This window comes from Equus przewalskii, chromosome 27 (genome assembly GCF_037783145.1).
Source record: "Equus przewalskii isolate Varuska chromosome 27, EquPr2, whole genome shotgun sequence".
NCBI lineage: Eukaryota > Metazoa > Chordata > Mammalia > Perissodactyla > Equidae > Equus > Equus przewalskii.
Window position 1 is genome coordinate 30,986,285 of NC_091857.1, and position 17,225 is coordinate 31,003,509.

Sequence of the window (17,225 nt, forward strand, 5' to 3'; positions counted from 1 at the left end):
ACAGAGAGAACGTTAAGTCACGGACTTGGATAAAGTCAAGATCATTTAGCTCACGTCTCATATTAATATCACTGATAAAAATATTTTGCCTTGGTTGAGCTCCCTCCTCATTGTCCTGTTACCATGCTTGCCTTGCCAAATTTCAGTCCCACTCCTGTTCACAGGTTCTAATTATTGGAGGTTACAAAACCAGGCCAACTGGTCCCACTACAGAAAAAAATCCTATATAACTTCAGATGAGTCTTCAAGGCTTCTGGGTCAAACTTCCATTCACTTATTTGTTGCCTCTGCAGACATTTCATGCCGTTTTACGTCCCGAGTCTTCAGTCAAAGCAGACAACCTCAACTTCTACTTTATAAGACTATCAAGGCCAAGGAACTTGAATTCATTTCTCCCCTGTGTACTACAACATTTTTCTGAATCTTGACTCATTCTTGGCTCTTTCTCTATCATGTCAATGAGAAGCATCCTTCCTCCTTCCCAAACTTAAAGCCTTCATTTGTTCCGTCAGTTCTGGTCCCTCCTGCCTCCTCCAAGGCCTTATTCCATCTTATAATGACTCCTACTTATAATTTTTGTTATTGCTGTTGCAATATACATTGCTTCTCTGATTCGTAAAAAATTGCCAAAATTATCTGCATCGTGAAAACACATAAAGATAGAAAAGATAAGGGTTATAGAGTACCAATTTAGGAGGCTCAACATTCAATTACTAGGGTTCCAGAAAGAAGAGAAGTAAATGAAGGGCAAGAGATTGGAGATGCTAAAAAAAGCATTCTTGGAGTCTAAAAGGATGAGTCTTCAGATGGGAGAGAACTCACCAAAGGAAGACTAACATGAATAGAGACCCAATGTAGGCACACCTACAAAGCGTTTCAGAATATCAAAGAGGAAGAGAGATGTTTTAGGAGAGAAAAAAGTGAGTCACCTACAGAAGTGTGCAAATCACACTGACATCAACCTTCACATCAGCAAAACCAGACCCTGGAAGACCATGAGCTTTCCCTCCAAGTTCGAGAGGAAACAGTGCTCACGATAGAATTCCTCATGCAGAGAAATTAGGGCTCAAGTGCGAAGGTGAAATACATATATTTTAAGATATTTTCAAGAAATCAGACAGTTTACTTTTTGTCCTCTCTTTCCAGAATGGGAAATGTGAATAACAGCATGTTTCCCATAATTGAGAAGATACAAAAACTCAAGACTATATTAAATCACATGACACATGGGGAAAAAAACCCCCAGAAACCCGAAGGAAAATTAAAATGCTATTCAAAAACGTCAGGTCTAAATATGAAGTAAAGCATAACAGGACACAGTTTTAAGCTGACAGCTTTCTGAGTGTGTAAAAGGAGTATCCATTTGCCTTTGATGCTAAATACATTCTCTTCAAGTGCCTCCTGGGTCGTGAAATTGGACCTACTTAGAAGGAAACATGATCCCAACCAATAGCTTGACCCAGCATTGAAGAATATTTTTATAGCTATAATAGCATAAACCCTACTTCCCGATTCTCAGGTTTTAGAATCAACTTATGAGTAAAACATAGATAACGGTTACAGCATAGAATGTTAATGTTAACCACCTAAATGAAAAATGATGGCTGCTGGAAGGTGGAACTGGATAGGCGGAAGGGAGTCAAGAAGAAATGAGAGGAAAAGGAAGATGGAAACTCTCGATTCCAGAATCTGAGGGGATCTGCTCCAACTGGTCCATTTATATCAAATGACTTTTCGAACAGCATCGTGGGTCACTCCACGAAAACTGGTCCTGGGCTTTTCAGAGAGGTGGTCAGAGTGAGCCTCTCTCTGCAACAGCTCCCTGGCCACCATTGCCATCCTTGCCTGGGTGGCCCCAAATGGCCCGGGCCCACCCTCAGCATGGACAGCGACACTCCACAGGAAAATGCACAGTTCTTCTCCTTGTCCCTGCCTGGAACTGCCACACTCAACCTGCTAGTCATAGCATTTCCCTCTTCCTGACTCTCCTCCTTCTCTTCCTCCCTCCCTCTCTTCTCTCCCAATTATGAAGCTTCTTGTACATGCCAAACATCATGGCTTGCTCTTGAGGTGAGCCCATCTTAAACAAGGTCAGACCTAAGGCCCCAAGAATCTATGCCTGGAGGTGACAGAGAACATGTGCCATAAAAGTATTTTCTAAAAGGCGTTTAACATAGAAAGATCAGAGATTAGGACTTCCTAAGCATAATTCCACTAACCAGAAGGACTGAGCAAGAAATCCGCCTGCAGAAACACAGAAGAGTAGATGAGACAGCATTTTGCCGAGGGACCCTCCAACTCATCATCTCATGCAATCCTCACATCAACTCTTTGAGGTAGGCGTCATTTTAAGGATGAGGAAACAAAGTCAAAGAACTTGAGTTGGCCCAGTCCAGGCCTGGGTAGCACCAGAGTTTGGGTTCTTTCCATCACACTGTCTGGGATCGTTAACTCTTGGTTACTGTGAGTGAGCGAGAGAGCCAGGGTCCTACAAAAGTCTCTAAATGCTGCACCCCAGATGTGATGGCTGGAGAAGAAGTATAACGTGTCAGAGAGCTCGAGGAAGATTCTGATTCGAGTCCAAGAGCTCAACAATGAGGCGCACCTTAGATGCTCCCTCAGTGCCACCCAATGATAAACTTCCATGACTCCGTAATTGGCCTCCTAGTTCTTCCTTCTGTTTCCCAACACCATGAAGGGTTTTGTCCTGTCTTTGTCATATCAGTGTGATAATCAAGTCTGGGAGCTCTGCAGGCTCGCACCTGCGCTGCTCCAGCCTGGGGGCCATGTCCTCTCCCTGACTTGTTGTTTCCAGCAATGAGAACTGGGGCCTCTCGGAGGGCAGGGCTCTGGACAGCTTCCAGAGGAGCCTGTGACAAGGAGAAAAGGGCCTCTGGGACACCATCCAACTCAGACACAAGCGAAGTGTGGGGTGGGCGGCTGTTAGGAGTTACAGGCTCAACGGACCTCTCCTTTTACTTTAAATCCGTCTATGAATGTCCTGTGTGCTCTTAAAGTCAGCCTTTCTTTTTAAGGAAGAATGATGAATTTTATTAAAAACGAAACCAAAACCAGCCAGCAAGTATGGTCTTTAGAAGGAATAAATTGCTTTTGATTGAGAATAATGTACTAGCCCTGGAAGTCTGCATATTTTGGTAAATACACATGAATGTTTTAAAGTCTAAACTGGGCAGATTTCCAGGGGACCTAATTGATGCTTGGCAGGAAATCTATCGCAGTCAAATGAATTTTATAATACAAATGGCTGGGGGACGGAGAAGACCCGAGGAGACCTAATGAATTCTGTTTTCCCCTTTGGTTCAAGTATACGACTTGGTTTTTAAACAACTTGCTAACTCATTCATTCATTGATCAAACACTTATTAATACCATAACATGGCAAGCAACTGGGCTAGGACCTGGCAGGACTAAGAGAGTTTCTTCATTGGAGAAGATCAGAAGTTAGTTGGGAAGAGAGATGACCTCTACTGAGAAAAGGCTATCTGGGATGAACAGACTGAGCACAGAGGATTTTTAGGGCAGTGAAAATACTCTGTCCGATACTATAAGGGTGGACACATGTCATTTGTCCAGACCCATAGAATGCACACCACCACACTAAGAATGGGCCCTAATGTAAACTACAGACTTTGGGGGATTATGACGTGTCAGTGTAGGTTCATTGATGGTAGCAAAGGTGCCACTCTGGTGCGGGATGTCGATAGTGGGGGAGGTTGTGCCTGTGTGGGCGTAGGGGGTATATGGGAAATCTCTGCACCTTCTGCTCAATTTTGCTGTGAACATAAAACTGCTCTAAAATATGAAGTTGATTTTAAAAACGATTTTAAAAAGCTATCCAAAGGAACGGCAGGGGTCAATTAGATGCAGAAGTGGGGGGAAGCATCCCAGGCAGAGCCAACAGCAGGCCGCATTCCATCACACAGCCCTCCGCTGTGTCTGGGGACCCCAAGTGGTTCTGCACCCCTCCATTAACATCCCGTATTAGGGAATGGGGCAGAGATAGAAGCAGTTGCCAAAGGAAAGGCCTTTTTCGCAAAGTAAGGACTTTGAACTTTAGCTTATAGAAAACGGTTCAGTGCGGAAGAGTTGTTCAAAGCAGGGTAGTGAAATAAGTAAATAGTTCTTCAGAGAGGTCTCAGGGAGCAGACCACAGGTAGATCGGACATGGCCAGAGCAGAGCAGGCAAGCTAGGAGGGAGGCTTTGCAGGAACCCAGGCAAGAGGCAGTCTAAGAGACTGAATTACGGCCCTTGTAGTGGGGACAGGAAAGTGGAAACAGATGGAAAGCAGGGTTAGATGTGAAATCGACAGAACTTTTGGCTGAATAAATGAGGATGAGAGAGAAGGTGTCAGCAACGTCTCCTCTGTTTTGGGCATGAACAACTGAGTGGATGGGAGAGCACAAAAGAAGAACAGGAAGTCCAGGAGTGAAGACGATGGCCTAGGTTTGGACACACGGAGTTTGAAATGCCCGCAAAGCGTCCAAGTGGAAGGTCCACTGAGAAGGGGCTAGCTGGGTGTGGAGCCCGGCAGAGGGGTCTGGGTGTGTCAGCACGCTGTTCAAAGTGGTTGAATAGGATAAGGAAGCCCAGCCAGCCGAGGTCAGAGTCCTGAGGACAAGCAACTGTGGAAGCGATAATTCAAAATTGTGAAAGAGCAAGATGTGTGCTACGGGATAGATTTTATATTGTCCTTGACCCTTGTATCTGACTACATACTTCATGATTTTTCCCCCCAAAATATATGATTTGGGTAAACAAATGAGGACATCATACTGCACTTCATGTTAAAGGAGTACCAGGGATAGGCACAATCTGGAAAAATACGTTTCTACCTATTTGATCTGGAAATAAGTCAGAATATGAGAAATTCCAGGAAGGGGAGGGATGGAGGAAAGACATCAGAATTATCTTGCAGGAGGAAATGAAGAAATGGATTACATCATAGGTTAGTAGGTCTCCTGCTGTGAGTAACAATTATCCAGACCACCTAGAAATCTGAGACAAACCAGATGACGTGCTCTTATCATGTCTCAACTGAGCCAAATAAGTAATCAGATAGCTCGTGCCCCATCCGAAGCCTATTGGACAATCATTTAAAAGTGGGCCATTTAACTGATGCCACTGACAAGTAAAGATCATTGGTGAGGGCAAGTGAACTGGTTGTCTGAGAGCAGGACTCCCAGGCACGTTGCTGTCACTGGGCGGCAGGTAGACTGGACAGATCAGCTCTATTTCAGAGCTAAGCCCTAGCATCCGCTCTGGTCTTCTTGGGCCCTGCCTGGGCCCTGGGGAGATGGGTCTTCCCAGAGCGGGAGAGACGGCTTTGTAGATGTCCCTGAGAATCTCCTGAGCCTAGTGGGTCCTTCCTGACCAGAGACTTTGCAGGAGCCTCGGGCATGTTACAGAACGTTCCCAGGAGTGGTCTGCATGACCCTGCACACAGTGCTTTGGTCATCAGCCTCCGCTGGCCACCCTCTCAGGCTCTGTTCACACTGATGCCCTAGCAAGAGCAGAGCTGGGCTTCTGGTCCCAACTCTAACACTGACTAGTTGGGTGACCCCATGCAAGCTCACCTGGCACTTGGGTCCCAGGTTCCTCACCTGAGAAACAACAAAAACAGCAAGCAAACAAACACAAAACGAGCGAATGGAAAAAAAGAAGGATTTGTGTTCAATGATTCTCAAATGTGGGAACTTCGGAGATCTTTAGCCTGGCTGTTTAGGAACCACTCGGGGAGCTTGTTACAAATGCAGTGCTAACGTTGACCCTGGGCCTGGGATAGCACTGGGGTATCTGAATTTTTAATAAGCTCTCTGGGTGACTCTGATAAACAGTCAGATTTGGGAGCCACTGAATGAAATGATTACTCAAGTCTCTCCTAGCTCTAACAGTAGATGATTCAACGCATGTATTTAATAAATGCTCATGACCAGTTCCATAACCATGACCCTAAACCCAACAGTGTGGTTACCTTACACAGACATTGCTTATACTTGCTGATGAATAGCTCTTTGCTTTACAGAAAACAGAATAAAATGAATTAGTCAGGGGTCCTAAAATAGCCCTGTCTCTCGTTTCCCTTGGATGAATTTTTTCAAACTGAAACAGAGTGTCAGCAACATCCCTGAGGTGAGAGGCGGGAGGTGGTGGCTTGGCAGGTCGAGGGCCACGTGCTCTCATTCCATCTGGACCACTGGTTTGTCATGACGACCCTGAGCAGAAGAATTTTTGTTTTTTTCTTTTAAATTGCCTTTCTACTCTGTAAAATAGAACGAACAACCACCAATCTGTCTCCCCGGGCTGTTGGGAAGAACTCATATGGAATTTGCCATCAATCTGACTCTTTACAGCTAACACCAGGCTCCAGGGAACAGAGGGGAGAATGTCACATTGCATTACTTTCAGACTCAAAGCGTCTGCACTGTAATTACTTCAACAGCTCAGAATAAGAGAACCTGACCAAGGATTCCCAAGGAGAAAGGGGCTCTATTGGTTCTGCTTTCATAGGGAAGGCGAGTCCAGCTTTAGAGCATCAAGAGGCATCTTATCTATCCTCAAGTGTGCTGGAAACAGATGTCTGCACAGCCTGGTCAGCACTTGCCACTTCCTTTGGCTGAACGTGCTGGTATTCAGGCCTGATAGCGAGCAGGGTCAGTGTGAATGGAAAGAATGACAGTGTGTCCTTCCATCTTCCTGAGGCTCCGGCTGATATGGAAACCGGCTGGCGCAGGCGGCAGTGGAAAGTATGAATCCATTCTTGCCTGGGGTTGAATGACTGCAGAATAATCAGATCGGGGCTCGTGTTCACATATCACTGCAGCTCACTTAGGCTGTTATCCAGGCACGTCCTTTGGGCTGCAGGAATTATATGCTGCAACCCGAAGCAGCTGAAGAAGACAGTGCTTGCAAAAACAGGCATGGGACGGGGCGTTCTCCTGAGAACCGAAGCGGGGAGGAGGGATGGGTGTGGTGACTGCCGGTGCTAATTGCCAAACCAAGCGTCCAGCAGAGCTCTCTCTGGATGCTTCTTGGCCCCTCATCTCTATGCGTGATCCTGAGAGGTGTGCAGTATTCTCCCCACTTCACAGATGAGGAAATCCAACCCCAGAGAGGTTTAATGACCTGCCCAAGGTTGCAGGGAGCAGGGATCCAAACCCGAGGCCTGTGAGTCTAAACCTGAGACCTGTGAACTTTCCGTGACGCTGCCTGTGTCCCATTCACTTACATATAAAAGTTGTTGTAAGTAAAGGAAAAGCATAGAAAGGCAAGTGACAACAGGGGACGTTTGTGAGCCAAACTGGTGAGGAGGAGGGAGAGGAGAGTTTTAGGCTAAAGCTTCAAAAATGTCTTTTAGACAAGCACTAGGAGAAGCACCCGGAAAAACAAAAGCACTGAGCAGCGAGTTGGAAGTTCTAGGCCCTTCTACAGACAGGCCCAGAGCTGCCCCACAGATGTCTTAGTCTCTGTGGGAAAGAGCAGCTGGAAACGTGTTCAAGCTGGAAAGTTTAAGTAACCAACACGTTTGAACTTACCTCCTAATTTTTTTCCAAGAGTGTCTTAGAATTGAAAAATACCTATTCTAACATCTCAATCAAATGAAGATGCTGCTTCTAGGGTCCTGACTGACCCTGCACAGTTAGTTCCAGGACTGAGCAGAGCAAGGAAGGCAAGGAGAAAAGGTTTATTAAAAAACAGAACGAGGGGCTGGCCCGGTGGCACAGCGGTTAAGGTTGCACGTTCCGCTTCTCGGCGATCCGGGGTTCGCCGGTTTGGATCCTGGGTGCGGACATGGCACAGCTTGTCAAGCCATGCTGTGGTAGGCGTCCCACATACAAAGTAGAGGAAGATGGGCACGGATGTTAGCTCAGGGCCAGTCTTCCTCAGGAAAAAGAGGAGGATTGGGAGTAGTTAGCTCAGGGCTGATCTTCCTCAAAACAAAACAAAACAAAACAGAACAAAAGAAAAGTGATTATCTCCCAGAGTCAAAGAATGAATTGATACTGCTGCTTAAAGATCTTTTCAATCTGAGGAAGTATTATTCATACCCCATCTTTCCCTTTACTTGGAAAGTTTTCCCAAATGGAAGAGGAAGAAAGAGGAGGAGGAAGAGGAAATTCCCAGCCCTCGAAGGCCCCAACTCTCCTCTCTCCATTTGCTGGATTCTGACCATGGACGTCGCAAGAAGCCCAAAAGAAAAATAGCAGTCATCCCCAGACATCAGTGCCATTGCTAACGAAAAAAAAAATCACTAAAATTGAAAAGCCTCTCTTGCATATCGGCCCTAAAAAATATTAAACACAATCAGGATACCTAGCATGACAGTTTCAATAGAGTATCACTATGAAAGAAAAATCTTAAAAAAATCCAGCAAGATCAGGAAGTGGCCTAGGTGTTGTTTGAGCGTGCACGGTGAGAGGGCGTCTCCCAGGGGCTCAGCGGCATTCTTGTGAAGCAGGTGCCTGTCCATCTAGGTCACAGAATCAGGGACCAGCCTCTTCAGTGACCTCCCGGCTCTGAATTTCTTATCCAAATGCCAACAGGGCTGCTCTCTTCCAAGCCAGACGAATCATTTAGTCTTGCACCTGCGCTGGATGTGGGGTGCAGAGAAAGGAGCCGAGTGGCTGCCAGATGGAGGTTGGTGCCATTTTAAAGTGTATCCGTGATCATGTGATTTATAATAAGAAATATGTATTTGGCCTTAGTCCTGTTTCTGGCATGAAACTCCTAAAACCTTTGGAATTTCCAAAGCGATAAGAGCATAAAGGTGTCTTTTGTTATGTTAATGAGCTCACTACGGGACAGCTCCAACCAATGGGATGGTTGCCAGGGGAACCAACAGGGTGATCAGAGGGTGGAAACTTTCAGCCCATCCCCCTGACCTCCAAGGAGGGGAGGGGGGCCGGGTCACCAAGAGCCACTGATTTAATCAGTCGTGCCTATGCAACGAAGCCACCATAAAAACCCAAAAGGCCAGGCTGTGGAGAGCTTCCGGTTGGTGAACACAGGGCCATTCGGTGAGTGGCACCCTCAGAGAGCATGGAAGCTCCGCGCCCTTCCCCATACCTTGCCCTATGCATCTCTTCCATCTGTCTGTTCCTGAGTTATATCCTTTTATAGTAAGCCGGTGATTTAGTAAGTAAATGAGTTCTGTGAGCCACTCTAGCAAATTACTCAAACCCAAGGAGGGGCCGTTGGAAACGTCAATCTATAGTTGGTCAATCAGAAGCACAGGTGACAACCTGGACTTGCAACTGACATCTGAAGTGTATGTGTGTGTGGGGGAGGAGGGAGGGCTGTCTTATAGGACTTGAGCCCTTCCCCTGTGGAATCTGACGCAGCCACTGGGTAGACCGTGTCAGGATTGAGTTCCTGGTGTCCGAGAATTGGTGGTGTAGGGAAACCCTCCACACACACACGTTGGAATTGGGTCTGGAGTCCTTAGTATCAAAGAGAGAACAACCTGATGCTGGTTTTAGGAAGAACAGTGCTAATAAATTCCTGCAGAGACTCTTTTTATTCCCACCAGTTATACTGAGGTATGACTGACAAATGAAAATTGTATATAATTAAGGCATACGACATGATGAATTGATATACAAATAGGTTGTGAAATGATTCCTACAATCAAGCTAATTCTCATATCCAGCACCTCACATAGATACTCCCTTTGTGTGTGTCGGGGGTGTCTGTGTGTGATGAGGACACTTAAGATCTACTCTCAGCAGATTTCAAGTATACAATACGGTATTATTAACTGTAATCACCATGCCGCATACTAGGTCTCCAGAACTTATTCATCTTATAAGTGAAAGTGAGTACCCTTTGACCAACGTCTCCCCATCTTGCCCACACCCCCGGGCCCCCGGTAACCACCTTCTACTCTCTATTTCCACTAGAGAGCTAAGATTACCCTAATAGTATTATGGGTTGAATTGTACCCCGTGCCCCCCCCCCGCCCCCCACCAAATTCATATGTTGAATTCCTAACCCCCACTATCTCAGAATGCGACTGTATTTGAAGACAGGGCCTTTAAAGAGGTAAATAAGTTAAAATGAGGCCCTTAGGGTGGGCCCTAATCTAATCTGACTAGAGTCCTCATAAGAAGAGATGATACACAGAGGGACGTCAGACACATGCACCGGGGAAAGAGCACTCGAGGGAGGACACAGCAGGAAGGCAGCCCTCTGCAAGCCAAGGAGAGAGGCCTCAGGAGAAACCTAACCTGCAACAGCTTGACCTTGGACTTCAACCATCAAAACTGTAAGAAAATAAATGTACGTTGTTTAAGCCGCCCAGCCCCAGGTACTTTGACACGGCAGCCCTAGCGGATTGATACAAAGAGCCTCTATTTTGCTTTGAATCTGCATAGGTTGATAAACTGAGCCACAATTTACAGAGGTCCTGTGACCAGATCAGCCACTGCAGAGACATGAAGGCTAACCATTAAAAAAAAAAAAATTACACACACACGTGCACGCACACATACACACACACACACGCAAAATTCACATAGATTATGAAATCCAACTAACAGCTATTGTTTACTTCCAATTACCTCAGGACAACTTTTCTTTGAACTTCCTGCTGAAGAGCATGCACACTGCTGTTCCTGTCCAGGTTCCCGGGGACAGGGCTGGCCAAAGACAGCTTGCAAGAGCCATCTGGAGTGCCCAGCCTGCTGACTGTCATCACACAACAATGTGTTGACTTTAACCTTTTGCCTATATTCTAGAGGCAGAAAAATCTCACGCCTTATTTCAAGCAATCTCTCTTAACCTCCCTCCCTAACCCTCGGAAGATGCTGACAAATGAAAATTGTATATAATTAAGGCATACGACATGATGAATTGATATACAAATACGTTGTGAAAGGGAAATCAGAAACTCACTTAGCTAGAAACACCCAAAACGTCTCATTCAGAATGAATTCACCAGACAACTTCAAAGCAAAAATGATAACGAAAAATAAGTCACCTAACACCGGAGTGTCTCTCTTTCCTAATGTTTCTCCCATCTAAGAAAACAGATATTACCGAGGTTAAAAAAAATTTGTACTTTGTAAAAATAAGGCTTCATAATTATAGTTCGTTCTTGTGAATAACTCCTCAAATATATCCTTCCTGCAAAAGGTTTTCTTTCCCCTTCTCGTCTTCCATCGCTGACTGCAGTGGAAAATTACATTCCTCTGTGAAATATAATCCTGTTGATATTAACACCTATTAAGGTTTTCATCAAATTGCTAGGTGAGACGGTGTAATTAGGGACGGGCAAGGGGAAAATTACAAAGGATGCAGAGGACATCAGTCCAAAGGAGGTAAAGAATGAGAAGATCATAAGTTGCTTTTAACTCTGGATCATGTGTTACAAATTCAAAAGAGCTCCCAGGCCAGGCGTCGTCAAGCCGTGCAGGAGCGTGTACCTGCTTGCCTGGTGACGGAGTCTCCTTGAAAATAAACCTGTATGTTTTTTAAGTCTGACTTTCACCGGAGGATTCCTAAGAGCATCGTGAATCCAAATGACAAAATTAAATGCACACTGACCACTCGTCCCCACAGCTTCATGCAAATGTGTGCCATTAGCAACTAAAAGAAGAACTGTTTTCTGAGGACCCTGGTTTGATACGCATGGAATAGATACTACTTCTGCATGCTGAAAGAGCAGTGTTTTAAAATTTTACATAAACTGTGTACTTTGATTATTATAAAAATCATTTATAAATTATCCTGGTTTAAAACAAATGTTCCCTTTTTCTAGGAAAATTAGTAACAGAATTTCAAAAAAGTTGAATAATTTCTAAAGATTATGGAAGATTTCAACTTCACTCTTTTAACTCATTTTGGTGATTATTTATAACATTAACACCTCTGAGAGGTCTTTAGGAACCCTACTGATACACACACAAAAAGAAGCAAATTTGGGGCTAGCCTGGTGGCGGTTAATTTCGTGTGCTCTGCTTCAGTGGCTTGGGGTTCATAGGTTCAGATTCTGGGCGTGGACTTATGCACTGTTTATCAAGCGATGCTGTGGCAGGCATCCCACATGTAACATAGAGGAAGATGGGCACCAATGTTAGCTCAGAGCCAATGTTCCTCAGCAAAAAGAGGAGGATTGCCAGTGGATGTTAGCTCAGGGCTAATCTTCCTCAAAAAAAAAAAAAAAGAAGCAAATTTATAGGCATTCCCTGAATAATGCATTAGCTACAGAGGCAGCATATGCTAAGATATTATTCTACTTTTTAATTCATGTTAGACCTTTATAAGTCAAGGATGCATATTGGAACCTTTAGAATAACCACTGAAAGAACAGTAAAGAACAGACAAATTAGTAGAAGGGGAACAGTGAAATAATGAAAAAATAAAAACTAATTCAAAAGAAGGCAAGAAAGGAAAGTGGAACAACTGGAAGATAAATAGTAAGATGACAGAAAATTGGAGAGTGGAAAAAGATGTATCATATAAATACTAATCAGAAAAAGCTGGTATAGATATACTCATATCATGCAAACAGACGTGAAGACAAGAAGCATTTTAGCAGAAAAGAAAGACATTTAATAATGATAAAAGGGCCAATCTGCCTGGGAGATATAACCATTCTAAATTTGTATGTACCTGATAATATAGCCTCAAATACATATACATATAAAGCTGACAGATCAGAAAGGAGAAATAAATCCAAATCATAGCTGGAAATTTTAACACGCTTCTCTCAGCAACTGATACAACAAACAAAACTCAGTAAGGCAAGGGATGATATGAACAACACAAATAACAAATTTAACCCAATTGACTATAAATTGTTAAGTGCACCTAACAACTGTGGAATGCACATTCTTCTCAAGTACACAGGAAACTGGCTCTTTGTTGAGCCATAAAGCAATTCTGAAAAAATGTCAGGGGACTGGGATAGAGCATCTTCTGATCACATAGTGGAATTATGTTGTGAACCAATAACATAAAAGATACCTAGAAAACCCCCAAATGTTAGTAAACAAAGCAGTGCACTTTAGAAATTACAATGGAAATCAGAAAATATCTGGAAGTGAGAGATAATGAAGATATGACATATCAAAACTTCTAAGATGCAACCAAAGCCATATTTAGAGGGAAATGTGTAGCCTTATATGCATATATTGGAAAGAGAGACTGAAAATCAACGATTTACATATTAATCTCAAAAAGCAGGAAAACAGAACGGTAAACATAGCCCAAAGAAAGTAGAAGGAAAAGAAAAAGAGTAGAAAACATTGAAATAAAAAACAAATATACAATAGGAAAAAAATAACAGTCAAGCGTGGGCTCTTTGAAAACATTAACACATTCAATAAACCTCTGACAGGACGATGAAGAAAAAGGAAAGGAAAAACAAGTTGCCATCACCAAGACTGAAAAAGGAGACATGACTATAGGTCCTAGAGATGTTAAAAAGCCTATAAAAATAGAATAAAAATTTTTCGACAACATATTTGAAATTTTAAATGAAATGGTCAAATTCCTAGAAAAATACAAGTTACAAAACTGACAGAAGAGAAAATCAATTAGGTGTATATCTATTAAAGAAATTGAATCTCTAATTAAAAAGTTTCTCACAAGAAGACCCCAGGCCCTCACAGAAGATCAGTAAAATCTTCCGAACATTTAAGTAAGAAATAACATCAATCTTACAGAAATTCTTCAATAGAAGAGATAAAAAGGGGAAGTCTTTCCACTAGTTTTATGATTTTAGCCTAACTTTGATCCTAAAAACTGACAAGGATATAAGAAAGAAAACTATTGACCTCTGGCTCTCATGAATATAGATATAAAATTCCAAAACGAAAATAATAGTAAAGCAAAACTGGAGTTATAACAAAGAACACTGCACCACAATCCGGGAAATGTCAATATGTGTATGTCAGAAGACACGTAGGAGAATGCTACAGCGGCACTGTTATGATACCCCCAAACTGGAAAACATCCAAATGGCCATCCACAGTAGAACAATTAATAAATTGTGATGTATTCACATCATAGATTAGAAACAACCATGAAAATGAACGATTACTCTATGTGTGATGGTTAATTTCATGTGTCAATTTGGCTGCGCCACAGTACCCAGATATATGGTCAAACGTTATTGTGGATGCTTCTGTGAGGGTGTTTTTGGAGATTGACGTTTAAACTGGTGGACTTTGAGTAAGCAGATTGCCGTCCCTAATGTGGTGGGCCTCATCCAATTAGTTGAAGCCCTCAGTAGAACAAAAAGGCTGACCTCCCGGAAGCAAGAGTGAATTCTGCAACATCGTGTGTCTGCTGGGTCTCTGGCCTGATGGCCTTTGGACTTGAATGGTGACATCAGCTTGTCCGTGGGTCTCCAGCCTGCTGGCCCCCCTTGCAAATTTTGGACTTGCCAGCCTCTATAATTGTGTGAGCCAGTTCCTTAAAATAAATCCCTCTCTCTATATATATACACATCCTACTGGCTCTGAACTCTGACTAATACCACATGCAACACGGATGAATTTTATGAAGATTATGGACAAAAGAAATCAGACACAAATAATTAAAAACATGTGTTTCCATTTATATAAAGTTCCAAACAAGCAAAACTAATCTCTGTCTCTAGGATAGCCTATAAACATATGTACATATTTATACATATATATATACATATATATACACACTTATAAGGGATTAGTTTTGCCTATCTATATATCTAGATCCACCCATCTATTCATCTATCTATCTGTCTCTCTCTCTCTTTCTCTCCTATTTGGTTTTGTTTCTCTGGAGAACCCTGACTAATACAGAAGTCAAGCAAACACTTTTCAATTCTTACCCATTTTCTCTGTGCTCACTAGTTTCTGTGCACACTGGCTTCATGTGTGAACACACCATGCTCTTTCTACCAGAGGCCTCTGCACCACATTCCCTTTGCCTGGACCTTACCTGGCTCTTTGCCTCCCTCAAACCTCAGCTTAAACAACTCTTCCTCAGAGAGACCTTCTGGGCTCCCATTAGGAGCCTCTTGTTCTTGTTTACCGCAGCCCCCCACTGGCTTTACTCAGAGCAGTAATCATCATCTACAACCAATACACTTAGAAAATATTATCTGTCGTTCCCGTGGGAAGGTACATTCCGTGAGGACAAAGACATGGCTTTGTTTTCCCCTGGGTCTGGGTACACCGTCAGAAGAGTTCGATAAATATTTGTTGGACGAACAAGTGAATGAATAAGCAAATGTCTACTGAGCAGGCCTCACAGGATATTAACTTCAGCACCCTGATTTACAAGGGAGTAAGGACCAGAAACCTACAGGGGAAAGTGTCCTGAATTCCCCTTCTGAACCGCATCTCTTCAACCGAGTATTTTCTCCATATTATCCTGACACATAACAAACCTCCTCCCATCCCAGCGCCGACCAGCACCTAGCACCCTGCAGGGCGCTGACATTCCAGGACGCTGTGTCTTTAGCCAGCATTTCTGCCTACGCTGGTGAAGCCAGGGACAAAGGCTGATCTGCCACATCCGTGATGGTCCCCGTGTGCAAGGCCACAGAAGGGAGGTTACAAAAGAACCAGAAGACACGTTTCCCACCCTTGAGAAGCTTGGAATCTCATGGATAAGTAAAACTATGGCCATGTCAAAACTCAGACTCTATCTAGCCAATTACTGTAGAATGAAGTGCTCAGAAAGACTGGATTGGGATGGTCTAGACATTTCTGGGCCCAACTATATTCTCTGTCTTGACCTGGGAGGTGATGATAAGTATTTATCTAGTAAAGACCAATCAAGCTGTTCTCTTATAATCTGAGGACAGGTGACGCCTGTGCAGTGTTCCAAACAAGAGACCTGCCGGGACCCACGGAAGCTATGTCCTGATGAAGAGTGTGGAAGCCAGAGAGAAGCCGGATTCGGTCCTCGCTGCCAGGGCGCCACCCAGCCAGAGCCAGTGGAAATCTGTCAGGAAGGATTCGTTCCCTCATTTGATAAATATTTATTTAGGCACCTACTGTGTACCAGGCACAGCTCCAGTGTGCAGTTCACAGTCTGGAAGGAAGAGATGGACAATAAATAATAAGTAAAACATACAGTGTGTCGTGTGGTGAGAAGTGGCACGGAGGAATAAAAAGTAGGGTGGGGGACAGGATGCAGAGGAGGGAGGTACGACTGGAACAGGATAGCTGGGGACGGTCTCCCTGAGAAGGTGACACTTGAGCCAACACCAGAAGGAGGTGAGGCAGCCAGCTATGGCTTTCTGGGCAAAAACTATCTCAGCAGGAGGGCAGCGCAGGCACAAAGGGCTGAGGCAGGAATGACAGGAGGCAGTGAGGAGGGGCCAGCCGGCTATGCTGTCCAGGGAGACATGGGAAAACCTGGAAGGAGTGAATACAGGGGAGCGGAATTAAAGCTGAGCTTCCACACAACGACTTTAAGATTACATGGGGCTTGAGCCACTGAAGTGCAATTCCATGAATTGATCTAAAGGGCTCAAGATCCCTACAAGTTGAATTTTATGATTGTCAGGTTAATACCCAGATGTCCACTATTTTACATGAGTCCACAGAATGAGCCATCACCTCGTTCGACCCATCCTCTCTTGTCCTCCCCCGGCCCCTGCCCCCAGTACAACATACGGGGTCACGGAGCAAAGCACAGCATGACTGGGGTCCGAGCTGTAGGGCGCCATCAAATGTAATGAAGATGTGCTCCCGCCCCTTGCCGCCTGCCAGAATTTCAGATCCCACACTCTTTACCAAACCTTCCTCTGTCTGGGCTTAGATAGATGAGAGACAAATGATGAGGAGCCAGAAAACCTGAGAAAACTACCCAAACTGACTCAAATGTCTGAACTTCCATCTGTAGAGAAGTTCTGCTTGGGGGAGGGGACGTCGGGGAAGCTCCCAGCCTCGCAGCACACCTGGACGTCAGGAGGAGTCGGGACCCCTCTTCTGGCCTCATCGGCAGGTAGCTCTCCTGCTGGGCTAAGGCCAACCCTACCATCGGCACCATCTTCATGATTTCAGGAGGATGGCACCCAAGCACACACCCACACTCTGTTGGCACTGCCCTCTGATTGACTGGCTAAAAAAAGATTCGATAAAACCCAAGGATCAGTATTTAGGCTGCTGTTCTTCTGAATAAAACACTGGTCAGGAGGTGATTAAAGTTCAAGCAGGGGGGTAAGTCCCATTTTCCCAGCACTGGGATTAGATGGCAAGTCAGT

General features: G+C 44.2%; 1 protein-coding gene and 1 long non-coding RNA gene across 4 annotated transcripts in view; one reads left to right on the forward strand and one right to left on the reverse strand.

The window, feature by feature from the left end:
- RCAN1 (regulator of calcineurin 1) overlaps window positions 1–17,225 on the reverse strand; it is a 96,675-nt gene that overhangs the window by 58,411 nt on the left and 21,039 nt on the right. The window contains exon 1 of one of the 2 annotated variants that reach the window (XM_070597730.1): window positions 10,579–10,764. The exons of the other annotated variant lie outside the window; for it this stretch is intronic. The gene's annotated coding sequence lies outside the window, so the exon portion shown is untranslated. Of the gene's footprint in view, window positions 1–10,578; window positions 10,765–17,225 lie in introns of those variants that run through there. 2 annotated transcript variants of the gene reach the window in all.
- LOC139079932 (uncharacterized) lies at window positions 8,463–12,123 on the forward strand. Of its 2 annotated transcripts, none has more exons than XR_011533973.1 (3): window positions 8,463–8,656; window positions 10,114–10,283; window positions 10,584–12,123. It is a non-coding gene; the product is annotated as an uncharacterized lncRNA (long non-coding RNA). The 2 variants fall into 2 exon arrangements; XR_011533972.1 differs by having other exon boundaries at window positions 8,484–8,656; window positions 10,114–10,297.